Raw genomic sequence first — 9,863 nt, 5'->3', positions numbered from 1 at the left:
GAAGGTTCAGCCCTCTCACTTCTCCAGGACTGCAGTAACGGCACAAAACTGCACTGTGAAACCTGATATTTCCATTTTACAGCCATTTATAGCCAGCCTTTCACACGGTAAAACCCACCTTCCAACCCAGTCCAAGGCACACCCAGCCCCGCACTGCTCTGACATCCCCAGGCAGGTGGAAATGCCTCCATCCCTTCCCATCTGCATCTGGCAAACACCAGGATTTTAATAATTAAAAAGGGTTTCATGGAGGCTGAACCTAGGGCTGATTTTTTTTTTTTTTTTGTCTGCTCTCACCAATGCATCTGGGTAATTGAGGGGAAGCCTAAAAAGTTCATAAACAGAGAAGACACAAACATTCCTTTTCTCACTGTTCCAAAAACTTCTGTTTTGTCTGATCTCTGATTAAAGAGGATGAGATAAATTATTGRATTCTAGTTGTAGTTTTAATTGAACCTTGTAGCAGAAGGTGGCCCTGCCCACAGCAGGGCTTGGATTTAGGGGATCTTTAAAGTCCCTTCCAACCCAAACCATTCCATGATTCTGTGAATTATGCAGCAAGATAATTCTTGCTGTGGCTAGAGGTCTGCAAAAAAGAAAATATAAATTAATCTGCCTTGAGTCTCCACTGCAAGGTCTTGCTACAACCCATGACAGAAACCTTCCTTTTCTGTAGAAACCTTCAGTAAATCTTTTTGTCCAGTGAAAAAAAGTATCAAGGGATAGAAGAAATGCAATGAGGACCAATCCATACTCTGAGGGATGTATCACTAATGCTTAATTTTTTTTGGCTGAACAGATTCTTTATCAGTGGGAAATGTGGTTTCTGTAAGAATTCCGTTTTCCATGGAGGTGTTTTGGATGCCAACATCCACTCTGCTGCTGCTGAAACCCAACCAGAGCATCACTTTTTGTGATCCCACTCAATCCATCCCCATCCCCAGGTGCAGTGGGTGAAACTCTTCTCTCTTCCTTCCTTTGGGAAGATCCATGATGAGACTGACCTTAATCCCACAGAAATCTCTGTTCCTGTCTCACCTGCACTCCAGACGTTCCACCAGGGCTGGTTTTTTTTCAATTTGCTGAAGCACCTGGAGCACCATTCACACCCCCACCTTTTCCCCCAGTTTTTGTCACGGTTTCGCTTCTCAGCAGCGAGATTATGACTAAGCCTGATAAATGTGTGGAAACTTGGTAATTCTCCACCCACCTCCTCCAACTCTCCTGCTCTGAGTCAYGCTCTGCTGAGCTTTTGACATTTATTTTGAGTTTCTGCATTGTCGTGTGGCTCCCATAACACCACACACTGCTGAGGCACCAGAATCACCCAGGTACCACACGGGGGCTGGAGTTGGATGAGCTTTGAGATTTCTTCCAACCCAAATCATTCCTTGGAATGGAGAAAAGGCATCCCTTGGGAGAGGAAAGGGAGGCTCAGATTTCAGCCTGGAAAATAATAATTTCTGTGCACTGCTGTGCCTGGACATGCCTATTAAAGACCAAATGGACTTGAGAGCTTTGGTAAAGGAACTTCAACAGCCTCTGGGAGTGAGTTGAAAGAATGTCCATAGTGGTGACAAGGAGCTGTCCAGAAAAAAAACAATTTATTGTCCCAGCAAAGCTGGGAAAAAACTGAAGAAAAGGGAGAAAATCAGTAGGTTTTGGAATAATGGAATATCCTGAGTTGTAAAGGATCCCTGAAGATCACCAAGTCCAGCTCCTGGCCCTGCAGAGGATGTCCCAACAAAGCCACCCTGTGCCATCGGGAGTAGGATTTGCTGTGTGTAAAGCAGGAGAAAACCTCWGCCAGGTTTACCTCTGTCCCTCCTCAGGGATTTCTGTCATTCTGTGTCCTAAACATGGGCTCTTATCTCACTGGGAACTGTGCCAGCAGCCACGCTGGATCCCAAAGGATCTACTCTGAGGATCCAGCAATGCACAAGGAGCTCCTCAGCAGTGGRGATCAGGTACATTCCCAACAGAATRGCTTTAAGAGATTAGGGAATATYCTTGGAAGGAATTTGGGCATGTGGAGACCAAAGAGAGCGGCCACCTGAGGGATGGAATGAGGATGGAGTGAGGTCAGTGCAAAACATTGCCAAGAATGGCTCCTCAGGAGGTTTGTGAAAACAGAGATCTTGCTGCTCCMTGGCTCTGGTTCACTGTCCATCAAAAACAAGACCCCTCAGGTTGTGTTTGCTTCTCCCAACACACCCCAACTTCTCAATTCTGACTCAATGGCACCTTTTCTTTTGGGTGTTTGTGGCAATTGCCTCAGCTCTGGCCTGCATTTGCCTTCATTTCCCTGTGGCCCTCTTAATGCAAATAACTTTATCCCAAATCCCATTATTTGGCAGTGTTTTTCCACAGGCCTGGTGCCCCCTGTCACAGGCTCAGGACCTCTTTCCTCAATTTTTTGCTGTTGCTATTTTGATTTCTTTTCACCTTCACAAATGCAAGCACTTAACTGCACCAGGGCTGTGCAAAGACCATTGAAGAAGGAGGGCAATTGTTGGAAATGCAAAAGAAGACGACTTAAAATAGCAGCAGTACTGTGGGGAACTTCCCCACCATTTCTTTCCCTGAGATTTAAAATTCAAAGAGAGATGATGGTATTAACATACACCAAACTACTGAGGAGGGAGGCTGCATGAGAAGGCAGCATAAATGCCTCTCATGGAATACTTTTATTCCTGCATTTTCCGGTGATTTTCATGACTGGCAAGGTATTGTTTAAAATGCAGTTTGATTAAATTCAGTCAGAGGAGAAGCACTGTATTAAATCTTTCAGAAAGCACTTTGTATCACACTGGGTTGCATCAGTCACACTTTGCTATGACTGCAACAAAAGCCAAGACTAAAATTGTTTAATTTTAGATGGTGTATGTTTACAGTCTATAATAAGATATCAAATGTTCTCTCTCCAAACAGTTGTCTTTATCATTAAAAAAAAAAAAAAGAAAAATTCTTTCAGGCAGCACATGAATCTCAGTGCTTTTCCTTTTCCACCTCAGATCTTGAAAACACGAGGAGTGCACTTAGTCATTAATCAGTGACAGGGACGATTCGACCAATGCAATTAACTGCACTTGTTCTATTAATAATCAAGCACGCCACAAACGCTGCTGCACTCAGGTGTTAATCAGGACACCGTGTAGCTCAGCGTTCCTTGCCTCAAAGTGCGAGAGGAAATGCAGATTAATGGAAAATCAATGTGAGATATGGAAGTGTGACACGCACTTGTCAGTAAAATTCCGCTTTCTGGGAAAGACACGAAGATAATGCAGCTGTACAAAAGGCAACTCAATTTATCAGGCACTGTTACAGACCTGACTGGTTAATGAACCCAGAAATCCTTTAATATCAGCAACTGCAGAAATAATGGTGGCTGCTGCTTCGTGTTTCGTTGTGATGTGAAGAAATGCATCTGGGTGATGAAGAGGCGTCCAACTCCTCCAACATCTCACTTTTAATTCTCTAAAAGGTTTAGAGCTGGCAAGGTTCAGAGACAGGCTCAGAATGTGCTGTGGTGATTCTGGTATGAGCATTCCCCGTTCCAGGAGTGCCCCACAATCCATCCTCTGCCTCTCAGAGCTGTTGTGGTGTTTCTGGTGTGAGCAACCCCATTCCAGGGGTATCCCAAATCCATCTCTAGCTCTCAGAGCTGCTCTGTTGTCTCTGGTATGAGAATTCCCTGTTTCAGAGGTGTCCCACACTCCATCCTCTGCCTCTCAGAGCTGCTCTGGTATCTTTGGTGTGAGCAGCCCTGTTCCAGGGGTATCCCAAATCCATCTCTAGCTCTCAGAGCTGCTCTGTTGTCTCTGGTATGAGAATTCCCTGTTTCAGAGGTGTCCCACACTCCATCCTCTGCCTCTCAGAGCTGCTCTGGTATCTTTGGTGTGAGCAGCCCTGTTTCAGGGGTGTCCAAAAATCCATCCCTGGCTCCCAGCCCCGCTGTGCCATGCTGGGGGAGGTGTGGGCACAGGGTACCGAGGGCTCTGTGCCACATCCATCAGCAAATGAARCTCTAACGATCCCATCTGCTCCACTGAAGGGGCTCTCCTGCCCTCCATGGACGTGGCAGCATTTTCAGATCTGCTCAGGAGCCAGCCCTCGGACTCCTCTGGTGGCAGATTCACTGGAAATGTATTTCCCAGTTGCACGCTAACTTTTTTTTCTATTTTTGCTTAAATAACCCATCCAAGCATTCCCAGAGCTCTGTAAAAGGGGCAAAAATGTCACACCAGGGATGAAGCTGAGCCCTGGAACTCTGTCTGTTTGGGATGTCTGGAACATTCCTGCACAATGAACAGTGTCATTCCCTCCAAAGAGGTGACAGAAGGGGACAAGGACCCTGCCTGGTCTCTGTCACCACAGCAGACTCATTTTGGCTCCTCTCAAAAGGAGGAGGGACCTTCAATATTTAGGATCAGACGGGTTTTAATGGGTCATTCCAGGGTTTCATGGAAGTGAGTATCTAACAGAGCACACAACTCAATACCATCAACCCATTAATCAGAGYCCTCCTCTTGTCCCTCCCCAAAGTAACCCACTAATTTCTGTGCTAATTAACCCATCAGTCAGAGCACATAAAAACTCTCTTCCACAGAGATAGTTCAATGTCTACCTACCTATTATTTACCCCATGTAAACAGTATTTAATTAATAAATAGTATTTATTTATCTCCCTGAGCTGAAATGATGAAGTGCCAATTTGTAGAACATCATCCATTAATTTCTGCTTCTGATGGACTTTGTTCCATTTACTTTATTTTCTCTGATTTTCCTTAACACTTTTACTGCCTCAAAACAATTTATCCAGAGAGAAAGATGAATTTAGCCTTTTAGATCAAATTTAACTAACTTTTATTTGGGTAATCTATTTTAGACGTTTGCATTAAAAAAAAAAAAAAAAAAAAAAAAAAAAAAAAAGAAAAAACATGTTTCCCCCTTTATAGCCCATTATAGTCTAATGATTTCAGGGAAATATCAAATTAAAAAGCTGACAAAAACATATATAGAACCTGGCAATCCCCGCTGGAGTTTTAAAGCTTATGATCACAGGGAGCTTGCCAGAGAAGTTTTTATCTCCCCCAAATCACTGAGCCATTACAAAGCATCCTGTGATTATGTAATTAGGTGATACATCATCTGTATTAAAAATGCTGCTGGAAATTTGTGTTACCTGTGAGCTGCATATGAACAGGGGCCTCTTTTCAGCCGCGGCATTGAGGCTGCTTTGGTGAGCAATGTATTTTTTTTTACTCGTGTATACATATTTATTTCTTGCTTTTATTCTCTCACTTTCGCTGTCCGTGGTCATAAACACAGAGGGGAAAAAAATATGATCTGTGTAATAAAATGTAAATTTGCTCTGAGGCCRAACAATGGAGAAATGTTTCACAGTCCCTGAATCTTGAATAAAATAAAATAAAATGAAATGAGAGAATGAAATTGATATCGGGTTTTTCGGTTTCCACCACATTTCATGGACACAATGGACCACAATGGACAATGGCTCACGGGTTTTTCACCCTTTCTCACTTTTGTCCATTTGCACATCGGGGCTGAATCCTCCAATTGCAGCTCAGCCAATGCAGTCATTGACTCCAAGTTGGCTCCCCCARTTCTCTGTTGTTTCCATCTCTTGGGGCCTGGCCCAGGGAGGTGTCCTTGAGTTTGGGGCTGCAGAGGAATTGTTTTGTGTRAAAATGGGAGAGCAGGAGCTCAGCACTGTCTGTGGAGTCTGCAGTTAAACACTGGAGAATCACAGGGGTACAGAGACATGGAAATAGAGAAACTGAAATCCTAAATCATCAATGGCTGAGGATGTTCCACATGTGGGGCAGCGGGGTCTCCTCCATGGTCACTCCTTCCCTGCTTGATCTTCTCCCTCTGATCCAATCAATAATTTCCTCTCTGCTGCTTCAGCCAGGTTGCCTCGGATTGCCCAAAATTCATTTGGAGAGCACATGGAAGTATTTTGGCCAGGATTTTAAGAGGCAATGCCAAAATCCTCCCATCCACACGGGGGTTCATCCTCCACCCTGGTGGAGTTTAACCAAACAAGCAGAATTTGCAGGCAAAAAGAAGCGAGACAGGCGTAGTTAGAAATGTTGTTTTGTTTCCTTGGAGGCAACCTTTGGTCTGCGTTGATTTTCCTCTTATTTAGCACTCAGGCAGCTCCCCCTTTTGTGCACACAGCGTTCCCTGGTTGTTCCAATACCCTTTCCCCAAGGAAGGCACAGCTCCTGAGATGTGGCACAYGCACTGCACGTCAGGCTGAACAGCAAGATCCCAAATTCTGCACACTCTGCCTGCCTTCCATTTCTGACKTGCTCAACAGGAAAGAGGAAAGATTGCTGGGTTGATAATATACCAGAATCAGAATCAGAGCAAAAAAAAATCATGTGAAGAAAAAACAGCTCTGCTGGGCAATCTTGCTCTGAAATAAGGGTGGGGAAAAGGGGAAGAGACAATTAAAAGCAAGTGTCCTCCTTTTATCTGATCCCTRCTGTTCTTTTTAGAGCCAAGCAGCYGGCAAAGTTACCTCTGRTGCTTTTAAATAACCAAGAAAAGGAACGTTGGCTCTGAAGGAAATCCAGTTTTTCCTCTGATTCCTCTTTGTTCCCTTCTCCAAACCAGGCAGTGAATGGGGCAGAGGCTCCTGTGGGGTCAGGGGATGGTGATCCCACAGATGGCCCTTCCCTTCTGTGGCACCAGGGTTTGTTTCCTAAACACCAGGGATTYCTTTCTCTTACAGAATGCCCTCGTGCAGGGTGCCCATAGAAAATGGGGTCCTTTCTTCATCCCAAAGAGCTTTGGGTCACTCTCAGAGCAGAATATTGTGAACTGTGCCAGCCTGAGAGCTTCTGCTGGGTTCTCAGAACCCTCCCTGCAGGGTTCTGGGAGCTCAGAGAGCATAATTTCCCCACAGCCATGCAAAGAGATCAGTGATTTCTGTCGTGCCTGAAATCCAGGGAGCATGCAGAATTTGGGAGAGATGCTCAGAAGGAAAGGGAGGCCTCAGCAGAGAAGAAAATGAATGGGTTCTGCTTTTCTGAGGAAAACATCCTCTCTAACTCTGGGATCAGACAAAACAGAGAAGTTTTGGAACACTGAGAAAAGGAATGTTTGTGTCTTTTCTGTTTATGAACCTTTTAGGCTTCTCCTCAATTAATCAAATATATTGGTGAGTGCAGACAAAAAAAAATCAACCCCAGATTCAACCCCTCAGAGCCACAGCTCAAACTGGGGATGTTKGTCAYGATCAGCATCAAGAAAAGARAGCTCTGTGGCTTCTCAAAACCTCYATTTGACTCAGGTGTCAAATCAACCCCTTTCACTATTGAATGGTGAATAATAAATGCTTAAAGGAATCTTCACCATGAGGAGGGTAAAAAACAATACCCAGGCTGAAGCTGGTCTGTGTGAAATATTCATTGAAGAACAACGAGCAACAAGTGGATTAATAAACCAAGCCTAAAAGAATTTTTATAAGCGAGTTTGTTTTATTTTTGGACACTTTTCAAGCAATTAAGGAAAAAAAAATTGTAAAGCAAGTCAGTTGTTGCAGATTCTCCAGTGAAACCAGGAAGGTCCTGTGGAAATGTTTTGATATTTCTTCCCAAGAAACGTCACAACACTTGAGTTCTCCTCCTGCTGCAGCTCATGGCAGCTCCTCCCAACAGCAGAGAGGAGGAAATTCTCTGTTACTGAGCAATGATTCCTCACAGCTGCTGGAAAACAGCTCTGGCTGTGTCTGGTGTAACTTACACCCTCCCTGAAAATCCATTTAGCACAGTAACTTTMATTAATAAGGAAACATCACCAAGTTGGATAACTCAGCTTCATCTTTTCACCCCTGTGAGCAGGAGGTGGTTACACAAAACCACGGCCTTTCTCTTGAGGTTGGCAGAGGATTTTTTTTTTTTTTTGTCTGTTGGCACCTTCACAGATGACTCAAAGAAAGTTTGTGGCTCACTTTGCATCTGGCAATTTCCTGCCTGGCACATGTGGGAGGCACAGCCATGTGAGCATCACGTCACAGGGAAAGAGAAGGTGAATCTGGCTTTGTGAAGGTGCTGTTCCACACCTCCACAGTCATCTGCTGTGCATTTCATTGGATTTTCAGTTATTTTTTATCCACYCACCCAGATCCAGGACCCTTAACTTGTGGAAGTGTATTGATGGAAAAGAGAAGACCTCTAATTCACATCCAAACCGACCTTCCCATGGGAAATAAAAATCTTGTCTGCTTTTCTTTCAGCTGCATCAGCTGATCTAATAAAAAGCAGTGTCTTTGCTGAACTTGCTGTGCTTCTGTCCTCAGAGCATTGCAGCTGCTGATAGCCCGGTGATTGCCCCAATAAAGCGTGACACTGATGATGGAGCAGCCAGATGAGCCCACGCTGCAACTGGGGACAAATGTTGGCAGTGCAGGGCCCTGGGTGTGCCCACAGATCTGTGGGGCCAGGGGTGTGCCCCAGGCAGAGCCCCTGACCATTTCTGACCATTTCTGACCATTCCTGACCTTTCCTGCTCACAGGATCACAGAATCATCGAGGCTGGAAAAGACCTGCAGTGTSCAGTCCCAGCTGTGCTCCATCCCCACCTCATCCCCAGCCCAGAGCACTCAGTGCCACATCCAGGAACTCCTTGGTCACCTCCAGGGATGGGCACTCCAAACCTCCCTGGGCAGTTCCAACCCCTGAGCACCCTTTCCATGGAGAAATTCCTCCTGATGTCCCCCCTGCCCATCCCCAGCCCAGCCTGAGGCCGTTCCCTCTCCTCCTGTCCCTGTTCCCTGGAGCAGATCCCAAATCCCCCCCGGTGCCCCTTCCTGTCAGGGAGTTGTGCAGAGCCCCAAATCCCCCCTGATCCCCTTTTCTCCAGGCTGAGCCCCTCTCCCAGKATTTCTCCAGCCCAGGGTGGCTCTCYCAGCTCCCAGGRGCWCAGATGTCCCCAGTGCCACCAGCACCAGGGAATGACGGGGTCATCGAGCACCSGTGTTTGTCACAGAGAAATGGAGAGAAAGAAAAAACACTCAGAAAGGGATGATGAGTCTCCTGCTCTCGAGGAAAATCGTTTCACTCCAGACTTTACATTACAGCAGAGCTCTTTTTGTTCTGATTTTAAAGTTATGGATTAATCTCTGTGATTTAGGCAGAAAATAAGCCATTAGTTTAGCCAGCTTTAACAAACGCCTCTAATGGAAGCGTTTTCAAATATATCCTCATTTCCCACGTACTTCCACTTACCAGGGCTATAAAAGTTAGTTTGTCTATGGCATAGCTGAAGCACATTTAGACAAAAAACTGTAAAGACGGATTTTATTTTCAGCATAAAGGATTTAGCCATGGTTCAGTTGTCAAAATTGCTCGACTGAAACTAATTTAAAAAGGGAAACTGTATTTTTGATTAATCAGAAGTTTCCACAAAGAACATCTGCTTTCTGTAGGAAATGTCGACATGGTAAAGAAACGAATTTCAGGAGCACAGTCCAGCCCAAACATGAACATATTTTAAGCTCCTGAATTGCAGAATCTTTCCACATTTTCGAGCTGGAATGAAATTCTCAAACAATTCTGCCTCTCTTTAAGTTYGTTAAAGGGAATTAGGAATTACCTGAGTGGTGCTGAGTGTCCTGCAAGAAAATTTGTGGAATTCCTCTCTCCCTGGTACAGAGGAGGGCAGGATGCTGATGGTCCCTCACCTGCTCCTTCCATGACACCTGCATGGTGGGTGGGGAGAAGGAGAAGGAGAGAAGAAGGAGAAGGAGAAGGAGAAGGAGAAGGAGAAGGAGAAGGAGAAGGAGAAGGAGAAGGAGAAGGAGAAGGAGAAGGAGAAGGAGAAGGAGAAGG

Source organism: Malurus melanocephalus, unplaced genomic scaffold (genome assembly GCF_030028575.1).
Source record: "Malurus melanocephalus ecotype Western Australia unplaced genomic scaffold, MMel_1.1 scaffold_351, whole genome shotgun sequence".
In the NCBI taxonomy this organism is placed as follows: domain Eukaryota; kingdom Metazoa; phylum Chordata; class Aves; order Passeriformes; family Maluridae; genus Malurus; species Malurus melanocephalus.
Note: the sequence above shows the minus strand (reverse complement) of the source record.